The sequence below is a fragment of the Psammomys obesus genome, unplaced genomic scaffold, assembly GCF_907164565.1.
Source record: "Psammomys obesus unplaced genomic scaffold, mPsaObe1.curated_primary_1811, whole genome shotgun sequence".
NCBI classification, from domain to species: Eukaryota; Metazoa; Chordata; class Mammalia; order Rodentia; family Muridae; genus Psammomys; species Psammomys obesus.
Window position 1 is genome coordinate 706,246 of NW_026596149.1, and position 13,341 is coordinate 719,586.

The following is a 13,341-nucleotide window of genomic DNA, read 5'->3' on the forward strand; positions in this document are numbered from 1 at the left end:
TGACTGGAGAACAAAATGAAGGATTTGTTATGTGCATGAAGCACAAGAGAGTGAAAAGAGGTGCTGGACATCTGGTAAGAGCATTTGCTATGCAATCACAAAAACTAATGACTAGAGTTTACATCCCAACTCCCACATAATAATCTTATGACTCCAGCTTAGAAGAGAACAGGAAAAAATGTCTCTAGGACTGGCCAGTTTCCAGGCCAACTGAGAATGCAGCTGAAGGTTCAGGAACAGACCCTGCCTCAAAGGAATAGCAGAGGGTGGGCAAGGAGAGCACTCATCCTCCCCTTCTGGCCCTTGCACATGTACTTAGCCAATCAAACATGTTCCCAGGCATTACATACATTAGCTAATTGTGATTTTTTTAAGGGGATGTTGAAGGCAGGGAAAGCATCTGGTGGAGAAAAACATCTAAAATGATATATTAAGTGGACTGACATAAAATAATGAGGTTCTGTTCACTCTTAAAATTAAAGGCAAGCAATTAGAAATGAAAGGTACATTTCTCTAGTCCTTTCTATTCATATGAATCTAGAAGGTGTAACTTAGGGAAAGGTGGCTGGCATAGATGTGAGGACTCTAACGCAATGAACTAATATTTATTGAGCACATACTGAGCCTGAATCTGGAGCTATAGGAATACAGAGTGAAAAGATGCTGTTTCCCTGAAATTCACAGCCATTCAGCCAGACCCAGATGAGATCAAGAAACCAAGATGCTAAGAACCAAATCAGTGAATGCAGTCTTTCAGGTATGGCAAGCCAGTACTAAAGATGTCAAACCTCTAGTCTGAAGGGCAGTAGTCTGTTCAAATGTGTGCAGACTCACAGACTGCACCACATGATATCACAGAACATCTTAGAGCCTTCGTTATCAAAGCTGCTTCGCAGAGGGGTACTTTCTCCATTATACGGCTGAGGGAATTAAATGAGCCAATACTTGCAGAGCATTCGAAACAGCCTGGATACAGAAAAGGTTCTGAATAAATGTTAACTACTTTTAGTCTGGCGGCTCCTAATTAGGAAGTCTTATTATTACATAGTAATCAGTGTTCCCCATCGGAATGAGCAAGAAGACACATGGTTAGAACAGAGGTGGAGGGGAGTGAATGAGGAGTGGAAATTCAACAGCAGCAAGAAGCCATTTCTCAAAGTACTGCCATGATAACAATCCAGACTATGGAAGAAGAGGAGGCGGAGTACCAGAAAGTAGGTTTCCACATTAGACTGGCACAAAGGCAGGGCTGCCTTTGCCTCGCCCTACTTCTGGTCTCAGCTTAGTTTTCTCCCAGGTTTCTCCTCTCCAGGCAGCTCACAGGGTTTACTTGATATACCCTCTTTGATAGAACAGGAGAGCATATGGGCTAATAAATGGCAGATATAAGGAAGAGATAGCCAGCTAGGGATTGGACTATACTAGAATACTTGATTTTTAAAACTAGTGTTTGAACTGCTGACTTCAGTTTCTTTCTTCCTCTTTTTCTTCCTTCCTTTCTTTCTTTCCTTCCTTCTTTCTTTCTTTCTTTTTTCCTTTTGTTCTTTCTTAAATCCTTCAGTGAACTTCATCTGAAGGTTAGGGCAGAATTTCCAACAATTTCTAAAATGCCTCTAACACCTTCCACTACTCTTTACTGCCTATTTATTCAAAGTGGCATTCTCAGACTGGGGGTGGGAGGAATTAGCCTTACTCTCAGTCATGTTAAGATGCTCTCTGTCCAGTGATACCAAATAGTCAGCCAATTTAATCCTTCAGTAAAAATAAGCAAGCACTGGGCTAGAGAGATGGCCCACAGGCTAAGGGCATTAGCTGTTCTTCCAAAGGTCCTGAGTTCAATTCCCAGGAAGCACATGGGATCCCAAGAAGGTTGAGCACCCACACACTTGTCTCACATTCAAAGCTGAAGTGGAGGGACTATGAAAGGAAATGAGTTCTTAGGGCTCTTAGCTTTTGGAGTTTCTGCACTGAGAGAAGTCCAGTGCGTAGAACATTGCAATGTTCAGGCCCTAAGACAGCTCCTGCCTGGGAAATGAAGTATCCAGGCACCCCCTAGTGGTCTAATTTCCTGCTGGGCTGGAGGCTACCTGCCTTCAAAGTCCAGAAGCATAATGAGTGGGAAGTTTGGAACTTTGCCTCTGCCCACCTCAGCACAAATGGCTAGTGGACACGGGGAACATCTGAGGTCCTTGCAGCCCCCCCTGGCCTCCTGAGAAGCTCGTTTGGCATAGAGGCTGAAGTGCATGCCCTGCTTGCTTTCAGTTAACTCTACCTCATGGCAAAGCTGTGCCTTCTTCAGTTTGTGTCAGGGTAATAGGTCCTACCTCTCCTTGGGGTAGTTTTGATGTCTGGCTTTGGGAAAACAAATTGGAATCTTTATGAAGTTGGCAGGAGGCTTCCTTTCTCTGTGTCCTGTCCCACATGTTGGAATAAGAAGACTAGAAACAAGCCCAAAGCTAACTTGAACCTTTCAAGGTTCACCTAACATAATACTGTAGTTTGGACCCACAGCCCTTGGCTGGGACAATAGATTTCACAATATCCATGGTGAGTCAGAATTAGAAAATACTATCATTTGAAGAACATGAAAGTACTATCATTTGAACAACATGAAGGACTGATGTCAAGATTCAAATCTCATTGTCAGCACTTTCAAACTGTAATTTTAAGGAGAAAACTTGAACCTTTCAAATGCTTAACCTCTGTCTGTTAATCTGTAAAAGGGATAATAGCAATTACCACCTGCTGCGGTCAAATGAAAGATTAAATGAATCAAATATGTAAAGTCCTTGGAAGTAGACCCTTCCATGAGTGCCATGCTTGCTGTGTTTGTTAGTTAATGTGAGAGATGCTAAGTATCAACATATCAATTATCATCATTATTTATTTTATTGTCCATTACTATATGCATTACTTTAGCTTCTCTATAAGCCTGTTTTCAAATGCATTTCACAGATGAAGAAACTAAGAAAGAATATGATGGCAAGCATCTCACAAAAGCCACCTTGTAAAAGACCAATTTAGAGCCCAGTGTTAAGGCCCTGTCTGTGCAATCACTCAGTGTAAATTAGCCATCTATAAGAGAACGTATGAGGAAGCATTAGCCACCCTTATGCAGAACTGTGGCTAGGGGGCTGAGCAGTAGAAAGGGAGATCCAACAGGAAAGGCTTGAGCTGGGCCATAGCAGATGGACAGCAGAAAGAACATGTAACTGGAGCCTGAGCAAAGACAGAGGCATGTGAGATGGCCAGGCATATCTTAGTGCCAGAGTTTTCAGGTTTGGATCCAAATGCCCTTCACAGGTGAATCAAGGACTCTGAAACAATGGTCCCTAAGAATTAAAGCTTCGCCCCCACCCACCCAGGAACTCCATGCTAGAGGAGGGAAAGCAGGAATCTTGTCCTGCAGAAGACATCACCATTCTGACAGTATCTCATCTGCACATTTCCATCTGTTCTATGAGATAATGATAGCATGACAGAAATTAGGAGCCATTCTCTCTCTCCAGTCAAACTGTAAACAAATGTGTTTTCTTTACAAGTTTCTGGTTCCCGGTTTCTTTGGAAATATAAGGACACTAAGGTTGTGGATTGTGGACCCAAATGCTCAGTAACAGCCTCATGCACCGGGGCCTTGGACCTCAGCTTGATGGCTGGATTCTGGCAGCTCTGGCCTGCATGGCGATGCATCCTTTCATAGCTTCACCACATCACAGGTTATAGAGAGGTGATGGAACGGTGGGGCATCAAGCTGGCCGAAGGAAGTCTCTCGGGTGTGTGCTGGGGCTGTGTTTCACTCTGGCCTCTTGCTCTACTCTTCTTTTATGTGCTTCTTGCCACACCAGCCCCAGCATAGTGGAGTGGAGCCTTGGAGACCATTAGCATGATATATGTTTCCTCTATTAATTTGTGTCTCTTAGGCTCCTGTTTACCTGGTGAGTATTAATTGCTTTTAGTGAGGAACCAACAAGGAACTGGAGAGTGGGAGTCAGTCTGCAGAGAGCCTAGCACCCACACCAAGTTGTTACATCATGCTGCCACACCATGCTGTCCTACTATGACACCCACACTTGCGATGCTATTGAACCATGTGCAGCAAAGAACCAGCACAGGAGGCTAACAGGGAAGCCACACAAGATATAACTTGCCTTCTTCCACACAAGGAATTGAGAGATTCTGATGTGGAACGGTAGCTTGGAATCCCCTGGGGCTGAGCATGACCTGAGCATCATGAGGCCATGAGTTCTGTCCTCAGCTCTAAGATGGGGAAGGAAAATATACAAGAGAAAGCACACTTGCTTGCCCTGAGATGTGGGAGTGGAGTGGCAGGTATCTCCTCCACCAAGATTCTTCACACGGCTTTATGTGGGTTGTAGTGTCGTTAGAGAGGGAAACAAAAACCAAATGGAGAATCAAATCTGCTCCCAGGTCCCCTTGGTCCTTTCCACTAACAACCTGAAGACATGTTATGACATGCAATTCCCTCTCTGATCCTCTATTGATTCTGGACACCCCACACCCCACACCCAGCTTCTAAAATATCTTGTTGTTACTGCCACAGTTTGAATATGCTGTAGGTGAAGCCTCAAGTTACATGTGCTGCAGTCTTGGTTCCCAACATGAGGATGTGGAGGAGTGGAGCTTTTCAGTGATGGGACCTGATACAATGCAAGTTTAGGATGTTGAAGCCCTGACTTCAGAAGGATTAATAAGTTCCCAGAAAAGTGAATCACACAATCAGCAAGCCTACTCCTAGAATTCCACTTATTTCTTTTCTTGCTGTATGACTCTCCCTTCCACACTTCACAAAATGAAGCCTCTGCCACTGTGCTATGAGATACCAGAGGCTCTTACTGGAGGACAGACTGGTGATGCTCCCTGAGGTAAGGCAAGTCAGCACTCAGCTACGGCTCCAGCATCATGTCTGCCTGCATGCTGCCATGATCTCTGGCATGATGTTTATAGACTCTAACCCTCTGGAACTGTGAGTTGAAAATTAAATGTTGATTTTATAAGTTGCTGAAGCAACAGAGAAGTAACTAACCTGGTTTGTAACCTGAAGTGCAGGGGAGGCGACAGTGCCAACACCCTTTGCATCTTCCCGCACAGCAAGGATGCAGTAAGATGTGCCTAAATCGAAAAGGCCCATATTACAGCATGAAATGCCAGGGAAATGCCCTTCATCTGATTGCATTCACTGAACACATAGGACTGGTGGCAACCAGCAATCACAAAACACCCTGCTGGAAACTGACGGAAGACATACCGGCTATGACATTCTAGCCATGTAGCACTCTATTACACAGTAGATGCTTAACTAAAACTAGTTGTAATAGCAACCACTGCAAGATAACGAAGAGTTTTGACAAATCAAGGCATGCAGTGACCCAGGCATGGCGACTTGCAACCTTTCAGCAACTAAGTGTTCTTGCTTCTTCTCCTTATGAACAGACCATTGGCTCATTCTGTGAGTCCCCGACCCCATGAGATACCTTGTCTCAAAAGCTAAGGTTTCTGAGGAGATATAACACCTAAAGTCATCCTGGCCTTCTGTATGAAGGTATACACAGGTATGCACACACATACACCAAGCAGCAACAGGCTAAAAACGGGCTGCTCTAATCACACACATACAAATCAAGCAGTAAGCAACAGGCTACAAAGGGGCTGCTCTAATAAGAAACCTGTGAACACTGTTGGCTGTGATGGAGTGCTGCCCTTCATGACCACATCCTCTCTCTAGCTCTGCAGATCTGTCTGAGCAGCACTTATCTAGATTGACTGTCTACATCACTAACTAGTGACCTAGTGAGGAGGGCATAAGAAGTGCATTAACAAGAGATCACAGAAGCAGATCTGCCATGTTGTTCCAGCCAACTAGCAGAAGCCATTACTCTTCTCTACCTTAGTTTCCTCTCTGTGCAACAGGAGTGACAACACAGCAACCTTGGAAAAGCAAATACCTTCACCTTTATAAAATGAACCTTCAGAATTTGGAAATAGTTGAGGGAAATAAAGAACAAAACAGAGAAGAGAATATGAAGACCTTCATTTTGTGGGGGGAGGGTGCATTTGGTGACAGTCCATCACCATGAAAGACAAAACAAAAATTAAGGTATGACCCTAGGGGCAAGAATGATGAAGAGGCCCTAAAGGAACAGGGCTTAGATGAAAGGGGAGGAGGTCCTCCCTAATCCCTGGATTTGGAAAGGGGCAGGGAGAAGCTGAGTGAGGGAGGGTGGGATTGGGAGGGAATAAGGGAGCGGGATACAGCTGGGATACAGAGTTAATAAAATGTAACTAATAATAACAAACAATAAAAAAAATAAATAGTAACAGGAAAAAAAGGAACACAGCTTACTGGCTTGTTCTTTGTGGCTTGCTCAGTCTGTTTTTGTTTTTTGTTTGTTTGTTTGTTTGTTTGTTTGTTTGTTTGTTTTAGTCTGGGTTCATTTCTTTCTTTTTTTCTTTTTGGAGCTATAATCTAATTATAACATTTCTTTCCTCTCCTTCTTCCCTCCAAACTTTCCCATATACCCCTTCCTGCCCTCTCTCTCTCTCTCAAATTCATGATTATATATTTATACACATTTATATTCCTAAATATAATCTGTTGAGTCCACATAATGTGTGTATATATACACACACACACACTCACACACATATATGCACCCGCAGTTAGTACAACTGAAAACACAACAAGGATATTACAAATACATACCACAAAACAGAAATTATACATAAGCATAATATATAGTCAAGCTTCAGATACCACCTCAGCCTGCTTTCTTTACATTCAGGTCCACAGAATCTATAGGAATGTATTGTCAGTGAATTTGCATACATTAGCATTATCAAGAACAGAAAATGATACTATTATTATGTAAGCAGCTTCAGATGAAACAGGCTGTCAGTCACCTGCCTCCAGGCTTGGCAATATCCAGTTTGTTGGCAGATAGGATATTCCAACCTGCTTTTTCCTGTCATGTTTTTGACAAACATCATAAGCCAGGTGCCTTTTTCAAGCCGAAACTTGGGCTCATCCGGGATGTTAGCCTGAATCATCAATTTCATCACAAAGTGGTGACATTATTTCAATAGCCAGACGAAGTACATGAGCACATAAATTCATTCTCAATCCAATTTTCTATATTTTTTCTTTATTTATATATATATTTATATTATATATAATATAATATATAATATATATTAAATATATATTAATATAATATATATTATATAATTAATAATATATTATATATAATATATATTTAATAGGGTCAGAAGACTTAGTAATGCATTATGAAAAGGTGATTTAAAATGCTATGTCTTAAGGAAAACAAAGATCTTTACAGCCAACCATTATGAAGATACTGATAATTTCTCCATCTGCAACACAACTCACTCAAGTGTTTTATAATTCCAAGGGATTAGTTATAAGTTTGAAAAGCTCTGTTTATCACAATTAAATTTAAGAAATGCATTTATAGTCAGAGTCAAATACACTTACAGAAGCCACAGGCTGAGTCCTAGCTTCCTTAAGTGCCGGAAGCATCACAACACACTCCGGGAAGATGAAGAGCATGTCAGATATAAATACTTTGCTTTGTTTCAAAATAACTGGGAATAGATAAAAAATTAAGAATGATCTGATTTTTTTTTTTTCCCCCAAAGACAGGTTCTTACAAGGTGGCCTTGGCTGGCTTCAAAGTCAGGCCCTTCTTCCTCCCTCTCAGAAGTTAAGACTTCTGTGAACCATCATGCCTAGCATTATAAAATTTTTAATTTAAAAAACATGTATTTATTTTTGTATGTTTTGCCCACAGGTCTGTGTTCTATGTGCTTGCAGTGTCTGAAGAAGCCAGAAGAGGGCACCAGATCCCTGGCACGGAGTCACACTCTGTTGTAAGGCATGCCGATGGAGGGAAAGGAGGCCTCTAGAAGAGCAGTCAGTACTCTTAACCTCTGAACCACCTCTCCAGTCCCAATACTGGGTTTTGTTTTGTTTTGTTCCTTAATAAGAGGAAATTGCCACTCTCCTGATAACAGTGCTGTTTATCAAAGCTTTCCAAGACACTGGCAATATCAGTAAAGGAAACTCAGAGTGGATTATGATCCAGTGACTTATAACAATTTGGGTAAGAACATTATTGTACTTTATTTAGTATTAATTTGCACATACTATTATAAATAAAATGCTATAGTTACAATGTAAAAAAATAAAGAAGAGGAATTTGGGGATTAAAATCCACTCTGTCACTTGCCTCTTCCAGAGAGAGCAAGAAGAGAAACAGAGACAAAGACAGAGATGGGGAGAAAGAGAAGACGATTGAGAAAGAGAGAGAAAGATCCGTGCCTACCGGTGTTAATCAGAAAATCATGCTATCAAGCAATCAGCTCTCAGGTGGCTTTTAGGGATCAGAAACTGGAGCCATTAACTCTCCAAGATGTGATAGGAGAAAATGGATGCTCAGCCTTAGCCTGTGCTCAGTTTCTAACCAGACTGTTTTCTACAAGCAGACCCTTGGTGGGGAATGGCTGTGAAACGGTTAGTAGTTGCCACCCTGAATGAGACAGATAACTTTCCCCACAGTAAGATGAGCTCGTGCACAAGTGACAACTGGCTGTGAAACTGAACTTTGCCAAGGGCACAGAGCAAAAGCTATGAAGTGGAAAGTTCAGCAAAGGTAGAGACATTCCTGTCAAAGCAAAGCCAAATGTCGTTTCTCAGGAAATAGCCACACAGAAGATGTTATGCAAGCAGGCATAAGATGGACAGCTTGGCAGATATACTGATTTGGCAGGTCCAGCCAGCTCCTCTGCCAAGAAAGAACTGTGTTAATTAACAGGAGGTGTGTGTGAAGAAAATTAATATCATACAATAAATGGAACATTTGGCTTGAAACAAGCAGGGTTGAGTCTTCTGTAGGACAGGAGAAAGAATATGTGTTCCAAATGAAATCCCATCCTGTATTACTCTTCCTTACCCTCTGATGTCTCTGCATTCTAGGTGATCCACATGGGCTCCTGCTTTTACTACCTCCAGCTATAAACAATGACTGAATACCAGACACGTGTTCCTGGCCCAGCTCTCATGATACACAGTTATTTCTTTAGAGCAATGGAGTCTTTCTCTGCTCTTGATGAACATAACTGGGGACTTGCAGTACTGTAAAATTAGTGGCCACCAGAGCCATCCCAGGTCAGTAGTTTCCAGGGACATTAAGTTTGTTATCTTATGCCCAAGAAAAAGAAACCATCGACAAGAAATGGACAGAGAAAATACACACTTATTCTGAGAGAGTGAGTCCTGAAGTGGGAGGGCTCCAGGGCAGGAATACTGCTAAGTTGCCCCATATAGTAGGCTTTTATGTAATTTATGGTGAGAGGCTGACATAATCTTTATTGATATAGGTAATTTTTAGTGCATAATCAGTCAGCTAATCAGGAGTCCATATGTCCTATGCGGGTTCCCTCTGCCCAACAGGAATGTCACTCATACTTTCAGAGAAGTGGTCAAATCTGCTACAGGACTAGCTAACTCCTGCTCCACTGTGGTGCCCCTCCCCTGCTCCATGAGGAAGCTTGGCTCCTTTCTCATTAAGCCTTGGGAATGAAAATGACTCTAAGACCCAGTTCTTGTCTTTAGGAAGACATCTTCCATCGTATTTTAGCAAGACAATCTGTGTATCATTTTTGCAATGAGATGTGCTTTGGTAACAAAACAAAGCCCACTTCTGAAAGCAACCACTTGGTCCACACTCTCTTCTCTGAGAACTGCCTATGCCCCTATATCTCAGAAAGGAGGGCCCCTCTAGCTTCAGCTATTGATACCCAATGTTACCAGCAGAGCTGAGAGATTCATAGAGTTGACCATTTGAATCATAGGCCAGAAAAGACTAACCCACATGGTAGAGATTACAGGGAGCAGAGTTGGAACACCCAATGGTCATGATAAGCACACCCATAATGGCTACCTGTGGGGAAAGGGCAAAAGAAAGTTGTCCCCAAAGAAACACAGATACATGAGCTTACTTCGGTTCCTGCAGAGAAAAGGAACCATCCAGGCCTGACTTGTGGGCTCACATGTCCGGCCCCAGTGGGAGCAGGCACACCCTTCAGCAGTGGTTCTGAAAGACCCTTTCACCGGAGTCACGTATCAAATACCTTGTGTACAAGACAGTTATACATTGATTCATAACAAGCAAAATTATAAGTAGGAAGTAGCAATAACAATAATCTTGTGGTCGGGGTCCCTACAGCATGAGGAACTGTATTAAAAGGTGGCAGCATTAGGAAGGCTGAGAACCACCACTCTACAGTTTCTGTCTGGTCCTTTCTGAGCCAGGCTGTGGGGGTTGAACTGTTGCTGCCATGAGGCTGTGGCCCACAGTGGGGAGGGCATTCATTTGGCAACCCTGCACTCTCCTTCCCTTCATCCACAGATGTTCCCAGAGGACTTTAGGACAAACACAGCTGAGAGAACAGAGAATGCATCTGACAACAGGCCTTTGTCTTTGTTCCTAGACACAGCCCTAGGACCTTGGCCTCTTTAACTCCAGCTCTCAAAGCCTAGCCACTTATGCTTCCTTCAAGAACAGCTCTGGAAGTATTGTTGGTGAGTGCTTTTAGATCAGCAGTTCTCAACCTGTGGGTCTCAACGCCTTTGGAGGTCGAACTACCCTTCCACAAGGTCGTATATCAGATAGCTTGAATATTATTATTCATAACTACAGCAAAATTAAAGTTATGAAATAACATTATGATTGAGAGTCACTACAACATGAGAAACTGTATTAAAGGGTCACAGTACTAGGAAAATTGAGAACCACTGCTCAACCTGTAATTAGACTCCTCTAAAATCAAGGAACTGTTCTCCCAAACTCAGCTAACTCAGCTTTCTAACCATGATTTCCTGGATGGGACAGGAGGAAATACCTAGGCTTCTTTTACAGTGTGAGTTATCTTCCATTTATCATCTGCATGGCTAAGTCTTGTTTTCACAGTTGGAAATTCCTTGAGAGCAAGGGTGCTTCTATATCATTAAACATTTAATACATGTTTGTTTTAATGTGAAAATGGGTCTTTTATGAAAGAAAGACATTGCATATTTATCCTCCAGGCTCTCCAACTCCTTTGAACACATCAAGTAAAAGAACTCCTTATACCAGCTAGCCATCTTTTTGCCCACTGGCCTTTCCTCACCTCCATCCCTGGCCAGGACTAAACTTTAAGGCCAGGTCTTCAGCCGGGCATAGTGGCACATGCCTTTAATTCAAGCACTCAGAAGGCAGAGGCAGGTTGATCTCTGTGAATTTGAGGCCAGCCTGGTCTAAATAGTGAGTTTTAGGATAGCCAAGGTTACATAGTGAGACCCTGTCTCAAAAAAAAAGAAAGAGAGAGAGAGAGGAGAGGCAAGGAGAGGTGAGGAGAGGTGAGGAGAGGTGAGGAGAAGAGAGACCTCTTGCAAATTTAAAAGGCCAACCTCAGGCCTGTGAGATGGCTCCGTGGACAAAAGTACACACAGTACAAGCCTGGTCCTTGGAACCCACAGTGGATCAGAATCCCAAAATGTATCCTATGACGTGTTCGTACATCTGTACATGCTCACACATCCACACAAATAATAACTTTAAAATAAATTTTGAAAAACGTGAAAGCTAGTCTTCATAAGAGGAAACCAATCCAGCAGGGTGGATTTTCTCCACACGATATACCTAAGCAGTGGCATGACCCACTGACATTCAGGCTCCCCTGAGCTTCTTAACACAGTGGTGGCAGAAGAAATGTATGTGTATCTGCTAGTTCCACTTCTCTTTTGCAATTGCTAAAGCCATGGGCAGCCAACTTCAGCTCCATTCCCAGCCCCTGCTTTCAGATGCTAATTAACTGGACCTGTCCAGTCTTGGCCTAGCTCCACTGGGTCTGTTCATGCTGACCTGAAATGACTGGGCACCCAACCTCATTAGGCTTGTCAAATTTAAATCCCTTTTCTGCGCATATTTTTTCCTCCATTCCCCCCAAAGAAAACAGCTGTCAGTTGCATAAAACATGGGCTCTCACTTTACCTTGCTCCCATCCCTACCCTACTGCAATGTGTGCTAGTTCCCTGACAGCCACCATTCACAAGCCATAGCTTAGAAAATCAACTCCAGGAAGCCTGTCCAGCCAGTTGCTCTGACCAACCGCCTTCTCAAGCAAGGCACATTATGCAAAGTAGCGCAAGATAGACAGATTGGCAGAAATTCAGGTAGCTCCCAGCGTGGAAATTCTTGCCAATGTCTAGGCAGAGAGGAAGTTGAGTGTTAATTAACAGGAAATCCGTCAAAGGTGCTTCATGGAGCATTTCATATTACAGCCTCTGTCAGGAAACAGGGTGCAGAAGAGTCAGCACACCAGGCAGGTTGGAACATTTAATGCTTCTGCCTTTCTTCTGGAGAGTCACAGGGAGACCCATCCCTATTCTGTCACTGTGAGCTGCTTTCCTCTTTATTGTTTCCCACCCCAGCAGAAATGAGTCTTTTCAGGGTAAGTGACTCTGGCAGAGCCCACTGCCACAGGGATACAGTGCTGACAGGCACAGTGCCAGGGTCTTTCAATACAGATGCACACAGGCTCTGATGCCAGCGATTAGTAGCCCCGGTTTTCCTGGAGAGTATGTTCCCATATCGGCTCTATGGAGTACCTCATGGAATTGTGGGTTCTCTGCAAATCCAGCTGTCATTTCTCTGTGTGGCAATTACCACTCAAGTGGGTTTCTCCCACAAGACTGTGTGGTAATTTAGGGTACAACCCTGCCAATTTTGTTCTCATATACTGTGGGATTAGGCCACTGGTTGAATGAGGGAGTGGATTCTCAGAGCAGGTAGGCTCTGAGATATTAGTTCAGATTGAGGTAAAATTTATCATGAGAGGCAGAACACAAAGATACTCCACAAGCCTTTCCCCACCACAGGAAAAGGAACTGATAATCATGAGCACCAGGTACATAAGGAAAGCTTAGGGAAAATCCTTGCCCTATCGGGGATGGAAACTCTCTGAGGCCCAGAGTATCAGTAACAGTGGGCATACTGTCTTTTAGAAATCTGACCAGCACTGGAGACTTAGTGACTAATAGCACATGTTTTTTCAGAGGACCCAAGTTTAGATCCTAGCACCCACACTGGACAGCTCACTAACCCCTGTGTTTGAGTTCCACAGGATCTGGTGCCCTCTTCTGGCCTCTATAGGCATCTACACACATGTGGCAAATACTAACACAGGAACACAACACATAAATCTAAATCTAAATCTTAGAAGAAGAAGAAGAAGAAGAAGAAGAAGAAGAAGAAGAAGAAGAAG

The 13,341-nt window shown here is 43.0% G+C and overlaps 1 pseudogene; it reads left to right on the forward strand.

The window, feature by feature from the left end:
* The first annotated feature begins 1,166 nt into the window (after nucleotides 1-1,166).
* LOC129666572 (60S ribosomal protein L13a-like) overlaps nucleotides 1,167-13,341 on the forward strand; it is a 19,118-nt pseudogene continuing 6,943 nt past the window's right edge.